At 34.1% G+C, this 17,635-nt stretch overlaps 1 protein-coding gene across 1 annotated transcript in view; it reads left to right on the forward strand.

Moving 5' to 3' along the window:
- Window positions 1–17,635, forward strand: part of LOC118270382 (octopamine receptor beta-2R) — a 206,815-nt gene that overhangs the window by 26,467 nt on the left and 162,713 nt on the right. Inside the window, exon 2 of the mRNA XM_035585956.2 lies at window positions 6,052–6,085. The gene's annotated coding sequence lies outside the window, so the exon portion shown is untranslated. The remainder of the gene's footprint in view (window positions 1–6,051; window positions 6,086–17,635) is intronic.

The following is a 17,635-nucleotide window of genomic DNA, read 5'->3' on the forward strand; positions in this document are numbered from 1 at the left end:
TAATTAATGTTTAATATAGAATAGAATCGGTTTCTTTGCTTTAGATTTTTAGTAAAAACATATGAGGTGCAACAATTAAAAATGCATTGCATGAGCATTTAATTGCGGGAGGGTGGGCAGTGCTGCACATCGCATGTTAAAAATACATCTATAAGCGGAATTAAAACTAAAAATCTAATGAAATGTTAGTGTTAATTGCTATATTAAATATTCTGTTTTCATTAGTCAAGCGTAACAAGAAGTTTCTAGTTCCTTTCGATATGATAATATGATGGTATTACAATAAATCTTGTCCGAACTTCAACTTAACCTTCCGAAAATTAAAATACGTGACTACCAAGTACTAGGCACTTATTTTCAACCAAAACGCCTCAGCAATCACTTCTAAGTTCTAATAAACACGTAGACGATGAAGCATAAAACCGAAAATACATCAGGATTCACAGAATTAGTTTTTCCAATCATCATCAGCCCTGTCGTTAACACAAAGAGAGTTAGGGATCGTATTAGGGATCCCCGTAGCAATTACAAGGCTGAGTTATATAAGATGTAAGATGTAGCCGGCAGATTGCTTTCGGCTATGAATCGTGAGATCTTTGTATAGGTTAGTTTTGGTGCTTTTAAAGTAGGATAGGGCTTTGGTTTTCGTTTTAAAATACGCTGTGTATATACTGAGATTAGTTATTATTTAAAATTTTCGTCGTTTTTTCAAAGAAATACCTAATAATCTACTTATACAATGAGCTCCATTTGGTGTGTATGTAAGTAGAACCTACTGTCGGTGAACTGGGCCCATGTAAAGCGTCTATCGAAAAGCAAAATTTCTTACAATAAGCAATCAAATTGTGCCTGGTAATGTATCTGTTTGTAAATCTTAGTACGATTAAGATAACTCAATATTCGAAACCATTAAGTTTTACTGTCAATCTTTAAGATTGTGTGCAATTTGAGATTTTATGTTTTCCACAATATTATTGAACTTACTTTACCCTGAGAGGTTTAGCAAAACCTCTTTGCGCTAATCACTTTACTTGAAAAAATATTCTTTAACGCCCGGAAAAGAAAAATAAATAATCCACACCACTCCACATGAGCGTTGAGGTTTAAACCTCTTTACCAAAATGTGCCAAAATCTGTTAAGCGGTTTTGTAATTCTGTCTCAATTGCTTTCGCATGAATGACTAGCTTTCAACCTAAGCATCTTTATAATTATGACTTCCAGAAATATCTGTACCTAGAATCAAAATAATATTAGTTTTAGGAGATGTTCTGATTTACTTGTATGTATATAGTGATAGGTGTCTATTTGACCGGATCTTAAATGCATGTTAACTCTAAGTGTAACAATGGTTTTTTTATAATTCGCATAATAATGACCAATCGCGATATAATCACGCACAAATATATACCTATACATATGCACAGGTCAAACAGAGAACTTCTTTCTTTTTTCAAGTCAGTTAAAAATTTTTGTTATGTTAAATCTTTCTAAAGATAATACTACTATTTTCTAATGGTATATATTTATACCTGCTTTTGTTATACTATGACATATTTTAAGGTGGTAGAATTTCACACACTATCCTTTTACATATTTTCTCATAAGACTTTTTTTAAATCTTTACTTCAATTAATAGTTAAATTACTGACGTCAAACAGTCTAATTATACTCATATCCAATCCAAAAGTCAGAATCAAAACCTAATCTTACTATCACTATTCCAGGAGGCAGTTTATTTAATTTACCCTACAGAAAATGTATCAACAAGATTAGCATAACCCAGATATACCTCATCAACATTAACCAAAGGACGGCTCGTCAGAACCCAATTGCAAAAGATCCCTCGATTTCAGTTTTCGATAGCTTAATACTCTATCCCTTCCCGACGTTATCCATTTGGAAGTCCTACATTTTTCCGTGTGTTGCACCCCTAACTTTATTAAGTTTGGGTCCGCAAATCAATAGGAATCGTTCACCAAATAGATATGGTACCAGTCTCGGAGATTGTGGCCCGAAATCTCGGATTAGATTTTCTGTTTTGCGTTTTATTCGGGAATCTAGTTAAACGGTAGGTTTTTCGTGAGTATTTCTGGGATTTGTGTTTACTGACTACCTTTTTGATTATAGGTTTGAGTAACTACTAAATAACTAACAGTCTACTGTTACATATATTACATGGGTTTCTATAAATAAGAAGTTTTTCCACAGTATTTTTGCTTGGCAGGCGAACATTTTGTAGTATGAAAGGTTCAGTTTTATCAGACACTGATGCTGGTCGGTTGGTCGACCGGACGGTCGGTCGGACTGATACCCATCGAAAGAGTAGTCGTGATTAATAATTATACTTTGCCTTGTACTCTATACATTTTTTACTATTACTTAGTAGGACTTTCTCCTATTTTGTAGGTGCGTTTACATAAAACATAAAATTTCATATACACATGACATCCAGACTCGAAACAACAATTTGTGGATCACACAAATAGTTGCTCCGTTTGGAATTCAAACCTGCTATCCGTTGCACGATAGCCGATTGCCCAGCTATCGCACCGATCGTACAGTCTATGACATATTGAATGGTTACTCATACAATATTAAGACTTTGTAATGAATGTAAACCACTAACACGCCACACGTATATGATCAAATCGCACATTAAAATAAGACAAGATTGTATTAAAATTATTCTTAAGCGTTTGTTTTATAGCACTGACGAAAAACATTATTTTCCTTGAAGAGATTTTACTTATGAATTTATATATGTAATTTTTGTAATACTTTTGTCAGGGTCAGCTTGCTATGTCGATGTCCAAGGTAATGTAATTTGCTATTTTAATTGAATGTAAATGATAGGTGGATTTTTTTCTTAGATTTTTGTATTTAATTTTTTTACCAGAATTTTTAGTAAAGTCAGTAATGATATGGGTTTGACAGAAGTTTTGCCGTAGTTTTATTGTATGTTGGTGTCAATTTTGTTTATTTTTTATTTTGTTTGACTAGACTATAACAATATTTGGCTAATATATAGTAACGGATCAATGTTATCTGATTTAGAATTCATGAAATAATTTATGAAATAATAAATAATGTTTTATCTTTCTACTAAGTATTTGGTTCTACCCTATATAAATAAGGTATACAATAAAAACAGTCTAAAGTCCAAGCCTATTGTACTTTTAGTACTTATTAACACACTAATTTAATATGAATTACCTGAATTAATAAATATAGAAAGTACACATACATTGAGGTTCGAAACAAGAACAATACCTCTATTACAAAATTTGAGAGAAAATTTATAAAATATAGAAAAGCGTTCCTTCTATTTAACCTAACATTAAACACAGAGGATCAATATGGAGCACAAAAGGTTTTTCAAAGAGTAATGGCCAGATTTTTTTATATAAAAACCTGTTCAGGTAGATTGCTGACCACTTACCCGAAGTTTAAATATAAAACGGTACAACCAACCACACGTATAGGATAAAAATATTGCCACCAAATTCACCTTTATTTGCTAACAAATATAGGTGATTTTCCCATCATGTTTCTAGCCACAGAAATGTGGTTGAATGTACGAAACTACGTACATTTTGTGCTAACGTAAACCATTTATTATTTGAACATTAGGGAGTCCAATTTAATAGCCACGCTTTGGGTACAAAATAATCGTACAGATTTTAGAAAAAAAAATATTTTTATGGATCATTAATTTTCTTTCAACATTTTGGGAGTAATTGGTATGAAAAATTTCGATTGTGTGGTTTGGCCTAGATTGTGCTTTTGTAATAACTCTTGTTTGGACTGCTTTTATCGTTATACAAATTTTTATTATTAACGATAATAACAACGTCTGTGGTATTAATTTGCTCTTAATGATTTCAATCATGTGCAATGTCACGCCTTTTATCCCCGAAGGGGTAGGTAAAGGTGTACCTGCACATTACGACACGTAATGCCATTGTACAATGTACACCCACTTTTCACCATTTGTGTCATAAATCCCATGTTATCGGGGGTGACCCTATGGTTATATACTGGGTACAATTTTAGGCTCCGTGCTACTACTGAGAAATTCTCGAAAAATAGAAACAAGCGCAGAAATTCTATGCCCGACCCGGAATTTAAACCCGAAACACTTTGTCCGGCAGTCGCACTTGCGAACACTCAACCAACGACGCAGTGATTTCAATCATCCTCGTAACTAATTTCGAAACGTAATTAGGAAACCTAGTAAACTGATGGAAAAACGAATCCGAACTTCCTGATTCGGAAATCTAATTCGGAAACCACGCATGTGCGGCGTAACCAGATTAAATGAGGAACGAAATTCATTCGGTTAACTCCGACGTAGATTATTAGGTAACTTATAATCTTCGTCATCATTACTGTGTATAAAAACGGTTCGCTTTCTTTTTTGAAGGGGAAAATCATCTTATGACTTCTCCCCCCTTGGGCGAGGCAAGAGGGAATGTCAGACTCTTACTAACTAAAAACCAACTCGTTCCTACTCCAGCTTGACCAGCCAGAGCCCCGGTAAACCCGCTAGGTAGTCCGCAGCTCCCTTAAAGTACAGTTTAAGTGTGGGAGAGCCATGCTTCGGCACGAATGGGCCGGCTTGACCGGAGTGATACCACGACCTCACAGAAAACCGACGTGAAACAACGCTTGCGTTGTGTTTCGTTGTGTCAATGAAATTGGAATAGGTTTATTTATTGTGCACGAGTAGGTGTATTTTCGTCGTATTGGAATAAGGAGCAAACTATTGCCAAATAGTAGCTTCAATTTCATTTCATATGAGCAATTACTCTCCTTCATCAAAGTCATAGAAAAGAAATGTACTCAAGTAACATTTACAAAGCACAACTTAGTCTAATGTCAGGAGAAAACATAAAACGCGCTCAACTGTGAGTAGTTCTAAAACATTAGCTAGTCTAATGACCCGATTTTTTACACGACATTATAGTATGAATTATTTTGCATTTCAAACTAATGACTCAACACAACATCACGCCTTTTTATCCCCAAAGGGGTAGGCAGAGGTGCACATTACGGCATGTAATGCCACTGTACAATGTATACTCACTTTTCACCATTTGTGTTATAAATCCCATGTAATAGAGGGTGAGCCTATTGCCATATACTGGGCACAATTCCAGACTCCGTGCTATTGCTGAGAAATTTTCGAAAAACCGAAAAAAGCCCAGTAATTCTTTGCTCGATCCGGAAATCGAACCCGAGATCCCTTGTCCGGCAGTCGCAATTGCGACCACTCGACCATCGAGGCAGTCAAAACTAATGACAATGTAATAAATCTTGTCACCCCTTTGTCTTTAACAAACATTACCTATCTGTGAAGAGGCAGGCGAGGTATGTTACAAGCCCCATGTGATCTATCATTCAGGACTATAGTCGAGTTGCTATACTCGTTGGACGAGTAGTCGCAGAGGTCTCAGGTTCGATTCCCAAGTCGGGGAAAGAATTGCGGGACCTTTTTTCATACTAAATTCATAATAAAGTTTAGTTTTTCGCATTTCAATAAATGTATTGAATTTCACTAGTTGTCGTCTATTACTGTTCCCAAGAAGTACTTACCAAAGATTAGTATTGTTTTCCTTTGCCATTGATTCTTATTAAATGAGATATTTGTCATTTTATTATAATTTTTGTGAGACATACTAAATTAATTATTATGTTATCGGCTTACTCGCATAACTGTTTGACAAAGAAATATTTATCATTTAACACTAACACTAACAACCATGCAACATTTCGTCATTGTTTTAACCTCTTTCAATTCCAATGTTCAGAAACCATTGACCTACCCATCTCTTGTCTAAATTACGCCAGACAAATGATCGTGAAAGAGCTATAAAAATGATAAACGGATTTGTCAGTGCACCCGACCATTTTAAAAGAAAAAAATGCCTAATTTAAACATTTTCAGATAATGTTTTTACTACGTCGTTAAATGCAAACCGAATTTAAATTTGGAGATTCTGAAAGTGTGAATTTGAATTTTGATTAATGTTTTTTTTTGTCTTTCGCAGGTCGTGTCGGAGATAAGGGTCTTATTAATAAAAGGTAATGTTCAACGTGCCTATTGCTATAGCTTAGATAAATTTGCTCAATGATGATTAGACATAGAAATAACAAAATAATAAACTGAAAATGGCAGAAAAGACCTACGGCATCAAGCCCACATTGTGAACACATTTGTGTGTATGAAGAATGAAATAAAAAATGTGGTATAAAAAACATTTTGTCATTAGTCTTTTTTTTTAACTTTCAATTTCAACAAGACATTAAAAAAAGACAAAAGTTACCAAGCAAATATTAATTTTAATTTAACAAATTCTTACTTTTCACTTCCTTTATACTATCCTTAGCAAACAAAGCATTTTGATTCTAATAAAAATATTCACACAGACATACACAACACCATCAACACCACTACACACTATTATTATTCTAAAATGAATCTTAAATGTAAATAAATAAGATTTATAGTCAATAAACTGGAATAGACTGGTCGAAATATTGTTTATTTTACAATCGACTAGTTTGATTCATTCATCAATCGATTAAATTTATCGATACCTAATATTTGATGTAAATTACTCGGAATCGACTAATTGATGTATTATCTTAATTGTGTGAGGTGCTAATTTGATTAATTGTTAGGTTATTAGTTATAATGATTCTAGTATTATGTAAGCCAGTTTGAGACTAGTATTGTGATTACCTACTCAAAATTTGTGAAGGGCAAAAATGTTAAGATCTTATAGTAACACATATATTTTAAATCGCGGTTTACTATCGTAAATTAATGCAGAAAAGCTCTAGTAGTTTCGTGTCACAGAGGGACTCTTCGCGCAGACATGGCGACGGCCTACACTAAGCTGCGCGATAGTTATTATAAAAAAACAATGTATATTAAACTGAAACTAGTATGGATTTTTCGAAAATATGCTACTATTTATGTCGTGGATATATTTTAAAATACTAAAAAAAAAAAATATGGATTCGGTAGCCTTTAAAAATGCACCTTTTTATGTTACGCGGTACTTATTAAACTAAGTGGTTTTATAATAATTCCATTTGCGATAATCTCAATGAGAACTCTTCTAATCAGATATTGCTTTTATTGATTAAAAAACCGCGGATAAGCATTGAATAGTATGATAATAGTAATGACATCATAAAAATCAGCAGAGATTTTTATACCTAAAATCTATATAATTTTCTAAGTAGTCATATTATAAAAAAAAATATGAAAGTTTGTTTGTTTGGATGGATTTGTTCGTCATTCACGTTCAAACTTACGATCGGATTTTGGTGAAACTTAATACACAGACAGGGTATGAGTTGAGTTGGATGATGGGATATTTTTTTTCGCCGATGGCAGATGGCAAACTAGTATTGAATAAAGTAACTACATAATCTATAGTTGTATTTTTTCAACACAATATAACAAGGATGGTTTACGAAATCTTATTTTTATTTTTGGTTCGAAAAGAAAGTTAAGAATCATTGTTTATGTCATTTGACATCGCTGATCTTATAACGATTGCTTCACCAAAATCCATATATAATGTTATTTCGTCGGTACACTGTATAGCGGCATTAATGGTGTTCCATAATGTGCACCTCTGCCTACCCAATATTTTGTGATGATCATTAAATCTTCTTAAAAACCAGTCAAATAAACAAAGTTTTTAATAACAAAACATAATAAGCTACTTAAGTCATAAATTACTCGAAAACACAATATCTAGTTCTTACACCAACATTTTTGGCTATTCATTATACTTTATAACAAACATTTGCCCCAAAAAATAAGGCTTCTTTATAAGGCTTCTAATTTTAGCCAAAACAAAAAGAGTAAAGCAAATCCGTGGCTTATTTAGTGAATTTATCTTTGAAATTTTATCTCGACCAAATGAAGTTTGCCCAAATTCATTGAGATAACATCTCATTCCATTTCTGTTTTGAATTTCACTCTAATTTGTGTCTAAGCTCGATTTACGAGACTTAAGTCATTGTCTTTTTGTGGCAATAGGTAATTTTTTTGAGAGGGGAATATCATCCAATGACTTCTCCCACTTTGGGCGAGGCGAGAGGGAGTGTCAGTTTCTTACTAACTAAAAACCACCCTGTTCCTACTCCTGCTTTTCGAGCCGGAGCCCTGGTAAACCCGCTAGATAGTCCGCAGCTCAAGTAGTCATTTCACATTTTCACACTACTTGCTATCGATTGATTTCAGTTGTATGCACTTTTTAAGATTATTCAGATACTACTGACAAACGGTGAGAGAACGGATAACATCGTAAGGAGACCTGAGCTTATAGTTTCTAATTACATATATCTGAAATCGCCAACCCGCATTGAGGAAGCGTGGTGATTTTAATGCTCAATCTTTCCCCCTGTGAGAAGTGGCCTTTGGTCAGCGGTGGCCACTTAGATGCTGTTGATGTGTGATGTGTGACTGTTGCCCAATCTCTGGAAGAGTAGAAGTTGGGAAAAATATACTCTACTCTGCCGTAAATATACGAATAAAGTTACATTAGTGTGAGCTCCGTAATGATATAATTAATTATGCAAAGGAATTTTTAGTATGCATCTACTTTTTGCATTTGACTGGTTTTTGCAGACAGACACATCATAAAAACTTGTATAATTATAGTAATTATTTGTATATTATATGTGTAATAGTATGACACGGTGACAGACTGTATTTCGATACGGTTTAATGAGTACTGGAGATCAGTTTCGGTTATTAAACTACTGTGATACTAATTTTAGAAGGTTTTAACCTTGAGTTAATGTTTAGAAGTAAGGTGACAATTTATTTTAATATAGGTAACACTATCTTTCGGAAAGTGAAATTTAGTAAATTTATCTTAATTAAGTTTTGTTTATATTGGGATATTGTGACATATATTTATTTTATTTATTTATTTATTCTTAGGACATAACATAGTGTATATCACTATCAGAGGAGTAAATTTTCTATCGGTGAAGGGAATTAGGTCTCCTTTAAATCATTAAAGCAGTTTCGGTGCAAATTCAACGCAATATAACAATAATCAGACCCTTATCTTTATAATATTCGAATACATTATTTCATCAGTTTTCCAAACCAATTTCTGCCCGAAACAGCCTAACCAAACATACCAATACCGTACGGGAACCATATCCAGAAATCAAGACCAACTGTCAAACGTCAAACTGCCGACTTACCAGAATCCTGTCAACAAGTTCGACTTGACAAGACATGTCATGTAACATGTTCGGAGATTGGCAACTGTAACATTGTTTCATGTTACACGAAGCCATTTATTATTGTTACATGTTTATCATTTGTGTTTGCCAGTTACTATAAATGTATAGCGCTGTGCCTTTAATTAAATCAATACGGAGAAGATTTTGCTCGGTTTTTAGTGGTTGGTTGTAATGAAATATGTGGTAGACGTTTTTTTAATGAGGTGGAATGATTCATTGTAAAATGTATTCAAGTTTGGGTGATTCGGGGTTTAATTAGTTACTGATTTGTTTAAAAAAAGAGAAGTTACTATGTACGGATGTTTTTTTTCTACTACTCTGCCAATGGTGGATCGATTTTCAATTTTTTTTTTTGTTTGATTATTTATACTTCCTAGAAGGTCCCATTTTTACCAGATCAGGATCTGATAATGGAATTCTCTGGAAATCGAGGGGAACTTTCCAAAATTTTAGTAACGAGTAATGCGTCTCTTTTAATTTTGTAAATGAAAAAAATATTTATGGCAAAATAAAAAAATGTGATTACCTCGTTGATCGTCGGTCGGTTGCAAAGACGACTGCTGAATCTCGTCGCTCTTGGATTCGATTTCAGGGTTGGTTTTATTAAAGTTCCTTTTTGAAAGATACGCATAATAAGAGTTTCAAATTGAATATTTAGAGTTTTAATCTACCATTTCTAGATTTCCATTCTTATTCTTTTCCCTTATAGTACATTCAAAACACGATTCTACCCGAATTCTGTCAGAAGCATACTTTTATGCATACCCACGAATTCAATTTAGGCATCCTTCAAAAATGTCCCATAAAACGGTTGACGCCGACGATAGGTGTGCCGTTTGGAATTGAAGTGTGAACATTATGGAGCCCTAAAAGAAGATACGTTGCTATACCAGTACGTAATGAAATCTAGAATTATAGATTTTATTGCGATTATCTCTCTTGATTTTATTAAATTAAAAGTAGGACTCTTAACCGACGAGCTTGCATAAAAAGACTGATGACTATTGATGAAGTGAAAGAGGTGTGTAAGATTCATAGCAATTGATGTTCCATTATATTTGCCTACACTCATTGGAGATAGTCTCGCTAACAAACTTTAATAAAATGTTAAAGTTTGTTTGCTATCTTGAAATTTATATACAACTAGGTTCTATTTAAAAGTGTCCTATTAGTTATTTCGGACCATAACCTACTACAGGAATACTTTTTTTAAGGAACGTTGCCCCACACTAGGCTTTTCTCGAATATTGTGAGTGCATTTACAAACATACAAGTGCACATACACATGACACCCAGACACGAAACAACAATTTCTGGATCACGCAAAGAGTGGCTCCATATGGGAGTCGAACTACACGTTAAGCGGCAACCGTGCAGTCAAACCTTATGTCTACAAAATTAAATAATCAACAATAACAATTAAAAACACAACATTAACACAATAACCAATTAAAAACACCACAAACAATAACAAAACCAAGCTATTCGTATCAAATTGCAGTTGCCTGCAGTCTTGCGACCGATGGGTCCCAGACCACGGGCCGACACGAATGATTGATGGTCAACTGTCTTGTTGAACTAAACCCTCGGACTCGGTACAAACAGAAAGATAAAAGTTCCTGCCATCAGCTCTAGGAACAATGATTAATCGTATTTATTTTGTTTGATAAGTTTGTTACTAAAGTTATTGGTTGTTCAGGTGAGATTCTGTATTACAGTTTGGTAAATTGGTTTTATGTCCATAAAGAATAACTGACGTATGTATCAAATTATTATATAATGAATATTAGTCACCTGTTTTAGGGTAGGCAGCGACTTATAAATTACTTAGCTTCTGCCGCTAGGCTTTGCTTGCGTTTTATACCAGAATATACAGTATGGAGATAATTCATATGGCTTAAATGAAACTACAAGTAATACTCGTCCACAGAAATATAAAAACTAAATATTTCGATTATCGAATATTAAAAATCTGAAATAGTCAAAACATTTTTTTTTAATTCAAATCCGTCTGGTAGATTTTTATTTATTTTACACTTTATGCACATCATACAATAGTAAACTGATTGAATGATTTGGTCATCATCTTCTATCTCCACATTCAGGGTAAAGTGCTTGCTTTCCAGTCCCAGAAATTATTGATCACAAATCGTCATAATACCTAGCTAGCCATGTCTAAGTACTCTCACTTGACTGCTAGACTAGAGGTCAGTACTTGCTTAGCTATTGATTAGCAGAATTTATTATTCAACCTCGTTGATTGATCGTCCTTTGTTCATAGGCTATGAACGTAACTAATGTTACGTAGAAAAATCTATGTTATTAAGCTTGTACTCGTATGTACTGAATATCTTTTGATTCTAGTCTTACTAATAACTTAGTATTTGGTCTTTTTGTGTTAATGGCCTTTTTATTTAATTTTATTTTATTTTAAGGCTACTGGATAATTTAAAGTAGTATTAGATGATACAACTTAGTGTAGCCGGTTTATTTTATAGACTGAGACCCAGGTATTTCAGTGCTTGTGCGTACGGCGCGTTGCACACGACTCCACACCACAGATGGGGCACAGTATGATGCCTGATCCGGATTCTCGAACTAGCTAGCGGGTTGACCGTGGCTTCGGCTCGAAAAGCAGGAGTAGAAACGTAGTGGTTTTTAGTCAGTAAAAGTCTGACACTCCCTCTCGCCTCGCCCAAGGCGGGAAAGACATTAGATTAATTTCCCCCTCAAAAAAAGGTACTACTCGGGGATACCTCTACTTCTACCTCTATTGACTACACTTAGACTTAATGTTAGACGAGATAGTTATTAACTATCTAAGTAGTCTAGTGCAATACTTCTTAACTAAAATACACATACACACCTACTCATATAAGGTATCTCCGTGACAAATAGTGCAGGATCCGACTATTGACTTTGAATACGTACTGCGGATTCAATTTCCGTATCGGCTTCACTTGAAAATAATATTAGCTTGGCTTACTCTGATCAGTTGATACTCTTGAGATTTCAATATGTGTGTATTTTATTTGGTAAAATGAGGTGTTCCGAGAAATATCTTTATTGAAAATATATTTTTTGTTTCATGTTTCTATTTTTGTTACTGTGATCTGGATATTAAGCGTGCGTTTGGGGGATACTCAATAATTCAATCATTAAAATTAAAACCTAAGATATAATTGTATTAATATGGCCATCAAGGGAACTTTCTTAAGATATCATTATATTATTAGAAGGCAAGTTTCCTAAGGAATTTTACTACTCATACACACTTTTTGTAATTCCTCTATAAATTATAATCAGGACATCTGTCCGTTCATGTCCCTTATAATATAGATATAAACTCCCGGAGTTACGAACTGCCTCTTGGAGCTGCTGACTGCCTAGAGGGTTTACCGGAGCTCCAGCTCAAAAAGCAGTAGTAGCAATGGAGTGGTTTTTAGTCAGTAAGAGTCTGATACTCGCTCTCACCTCGCCCAAGGCGTGAGAAATTAAGTTATTAGAGAGATTCTCAATTAAAAAAAACATATAGAAAAACTGTATATTATAAATACTTTATATCAAACAACAAAATCATTAAATAAATAAAAACATAATGAATGCAGTGTCGGAGTTTAGAATCAATTTAAATAAATTGTCGACACTCCATAAGAAATAATTAATTGCATTTTAATTCTTTTGTTTTATTCATTGGTCTAGTGGCCTTAACTTTGACTGCTGCACATGAGGCCTTGGAGTCTATTTTGCTAAACTTACAAAATGGCATAAGAGTTTAAATTTTTGACAATTTTAACCATTTTTGAAAAGGTTTTCTAATATAATCTTGTGTAACAAAGATTATATGCCGCCTAATATAAAGCCATCATTCTAACTTAAATGGATTTATTTTGGCTGATGATGATGATGACAATGGTGACAGCTTAAGTATTATGTAGTTTAGGTAAATATTTAAAAAAAAGATAGTGGCACCGTTTCTTTCCTCTCAAGTGTATTTGCAAAGGTATAGTTAGTGTGATAGCCAATCACAAAATTGTTACCGAAAAAAAAACCCAAAGCAATAGGTACCTCATGAGAAATAATGTCAATTAGTACATATTATACCTTTCGAAGAACTGACATGATGTTATTGTAGTAGGTACCTAATAAAGACGATTACACATGCACACTGACAATTGATGAGCAATACTAAGGACATTCGCTTTAACAGCTCTTGCCTCATTAATTTACGACACGTATTGTTTATTACGCATACATCTATTTTTAATATTGGTTCCGTTTATTTAAAGAAACTAAGTTTAATTAAGTTTTATTTTAAGGAACTCCTTGCCGGAGTCTGTGTTTCCTGATGGGTATAACCTGGGTGTCTTCAAAGCCCGAGTGAATAGGTTGCTTATGGGCAGACGTGCTCCATCGTAGGCCGCATCATCACTTACCATCAGGCGAGATAGCAGCCAAACGTCGACCATTTTAACATAAAAAAGAATACAAGAGAAGAATATTATTCAGTCCTCTGGTGTTGAAGATGTTTTAAAGCTAACTACATGGTTGGCGTAGTGGCTGGGTAACTGCTATGGCTACCGTGCAACGTGAAGCGTATTCGTTTCCCGCACGGAGCAACTCTTTGTGTGATCCACAAATTTATTGTTTCGGGTCTGGGTGTCACGTGCATGTGAACTTGTTTGTTTGTAAACGGATTCATAATTCAGGAGAAAAGGATAGGGGCAACGTTTAAAAAAATAAGCAGAATGCCTTTTTTAGGGGAGGGGGGGAATCATCTAATGACTAGACTCTTATAGACTAAAAACCACCCTGTTTCTTCTGCTGCTTTGAGCCGGAGCCCCGGTAACCTGTAACATTAAGCAGAATGCCCTAAGAAAAGAACATATGTAAGTAATTCAGTCAATCAACCCTTTGGCAATGCAAACGTTCTAGAGCTAAATGTAGCAACTGTAAAACAAATACGATTATTCCATTTAAGAATAACGTTTAGAAAAAAGTAAAGAAACAGTTTGAAAGCCCCATTCAATAAATTAAATCGGTTCTTTGACTGCACAAACCGTCATCATGTCTCATTACCTAAACATTACCGAAACGATCGGTTTTTCCAATTTCAAAATAAAAAAAAAAAAACACAAACGCTGTCAGTTACTTCAACATTAGAACAAGTATTGTACTTTTTATAATGAAGATGTTAAGTAAAACTACACGGTCCTTATGTAAAGAAAAATTTGCATCAACAGTATTCTTTAAACACAAACTTATCGATGCGGGTGGCCAAAATTGGAACTAATAAGTCTTGAACAAATTTGTTTAGTGAAAATGTTTGGGTAAAGAAACTAGCGACATTGTCGATGGTGTAGATAAGTTGGTTATGGTTCATTTCGAAGGCCAATACTTGACTGCCTGTCTCGTTCGTTACGCTTCGGACGGGTCTTTCTAATTTAAATAACTATAGGACTGTGCTGACCACACTTTGTATAGGTTCCGAGAAAACTAAACTTGTTCATTTTCACGTACTGCTATTTTTTCAATTAGAACTGTGAAATTTACTGTTTTATTTTTTTATTTTCATCATAGGTCATGTTTAACGAAGTAAAGTAATGTGGCGACACTCTAACAAGTGACAAAGTGACAGATGACAGAAGTCGCACATAGACTATAGATCGACGAGCAAATCAACGGATGACGCGAGGTCATAAATACCCTGCATCGCACGTATAAAGTTTACATGCGAATAAACAAGGATAGAAAATCCCAACGAACGACAGTTGGGCAAAAAGCCCGGCAGGCTGAACACCTCGCCTGGTCGGAGGATCCTCCTTTTCTTCATTTAATTTATATGTATTTGTATAGAATATTGAAAACTACTATCTTAGAAAACCTCTATAGCACTTATAATGTATCACCCAGCCAGATCACCACAGATGGAGCTCAGTAGGGCTGATGCCCGAACCGGAGCTGCGGACAACGTAACAGGTTACCGAGGCTCCGGCTCGAAAAGCAAGAGTAGTTTTTAGTCAGTAAGAGTCTAACAATCCCTTTCGCCTCGCCCAAGCTGGGAGAAGTCATTAGATGATAAACCACCCTTAAAAAAGTTCTAGGAACTTCAATAAAATTGCTATTTAAGACTTCCTACATATTTATGTCCAAAGAACAGATATCACATTAAACAAGACAAATAGCTGATAATTATGACGAATTCATACCACTCATAAAACGCCCGGAAGCATTTAAATACGTACATACATACAAAACATCCATCAAATTTGTTTCAAAACTGGTTATTTAGAAGTCATTATAAAACAAAGATTTTTTCTAATACATCATAATCTTGTTAATTACGACAAATCATTGAGAAGACATATCTGGATTTAAGAAAAAAATTGCGGAAAAAAATTGTAATTATTATTTAGTTTTTTTTTTCCAAATTACCTATATTTAAGTAAAATAATTACTGCCTCATTGTTCGAATGGTCATAAGTGCGATTGGGGACTGGATTTGGGCTCAATTTCCGATTCGGGCAAAATATTACTTAGGACGTTTTTCGGTTTTTCGAAAATTTCTCAGTAGTACCTAGGAGTCTGGATTTAAGCCCAGTTTATAGCAATAGGGTCACCCCCCCTCCCCTTACAATATAGAACTTATAACACATATAGTTAAAATGATTGTATATGTATAGCGGTGCCATAATGTGCACCTCTGCCTACCCCTTCGGTAATAAAAGGCGTGACGTTGTATATATTTAAATAATTATTGTTTTAATTGGACTGGTTTGCTTTGACTTTGATTAGCACGTGTATCTTACGATGATATTGATAAAAATGACCATTGCTAATGGTATTTCCCACAATTAATGCTATTAAGTTTTACTGAAAAAAATAATAAAAAAAAAGTAAATTTACATGATATAAACATGAAACAAATAGTATAATAATTATTTTATTTCCTAAACAAATGTTTTATAAACACGTTACAGATGAATTTTTTGGCTTAAAAATAACAGCTTTTTTTTCTAGATTTTTGCAAAGATTTGTTAAAATATTTATAAATAGCGTTTTTATTGACTTTTGACTTGCTTATTTTTGTTTTACTTAACTAAAAAGTGAATAAGGTATAAATACTATTTAAGTATTAAGGAGATGACGGGACGAACTCGACATCTATGACAAGGATTGACCGCAAAAAGCTTAACACAGAGAAGAGTGGAAGGAGGGTAGGGAGGCCTTTGCCCTGCAGTGGGACGATCATGGCTGAAATCTAAATCTAATTCAAATTTATATAAAAGCTCATTTCTGAATTGTATTTTATAAAATACTTACGCCTATCTTTCGACTTCGATGTTATTTTAAAATTACATTCAACAACAAACTAATAAAAGCAGCCAGCATAATATTATCGCCAGTTCCTATAAACGCTTGACACGTTATAAATTAACACGCAAAGCCGTTGCTACCATAATATCGAATTTCAGTGATATTTGTGGGTCATGCTCATCATCACAAATATTCACGGTATGAGCTGATTAATGTCAGCTTATGAAAGCTAGGCTCCAGATATTAGAACGTTCATTATTCTGGCTCAAATTCCTCATGCAATTTCGGTGGCAGAAATTATCGTTGTGAATTTATGCGAAAATGACATCGATTTTGGTAATGTAGTCGTTAATTCGATTGAGTAAGGGATGTTTTTAAATGACACTGTTTTTCAGTTTTTATAATTAAAGGAAAAAGGGATCATGATTGCTTTTTATGGTTATTCTGAAAAAGACTTTGATTCAATTGAATAAAGAAGCATTTTCTCTTGTCATCTTATTATATAATTATCTGCACTCCTTAAAATACATTATAACATCTAGATATTATATTTACCAAAAAAGAACCTGAAAACAAAATCCTTAAGGTCCAATATTACATGATCACACAATTCTGATAATAAGAATATCAATACGTACTAAGAATGTCTATAACCTTTACTAATATTATTATAGGGGGAACAAAGTTAGGCAATAATCCCTGGAGGCAGGTAGAGACGTGACACGCGTGACAAAAGCCTTGTAAGGCCTAAAGTGAAGCTTCAATGGACTTAACTGGAATTTGAAGCCATAGCGAGTCTTTGACTTGAAGACTTGAGCATAAGAGTAGAAGAAAATAATCCTTAGGGAACTTTTATATAATTATTGGGGTTTATACGAGGTATGTGTAGTTTTGGTTGTGTACTTATAAGGTTCTATTCTTTATACATCTCATTCTTATTAAGATAATCTATTTCCTGTCACGGTTTAAAATGCTCCAATAATGTAGTTGAGATTGCGGGTCTGCGGACGGCGAGCAAGGCAAAGGTACCGG

The sequence above is a fragment of the Spodoptera frugiperda genome, chromosome 13, assembly GCF_023101765.2.
Source record: "Spodoptera frugiperda isolate SF20-4 chromosome 13, AGI-APGP_CSIRO_Sfru_2.0, whole genome shotgun sequence".
Classification (NCBI taxonomy): Eukaryota; Metazoa; Arthropoda; class Insecta; order Lepidoptera; family Noctuidae; genus Spodoptera; species Spodoptera frugiperda.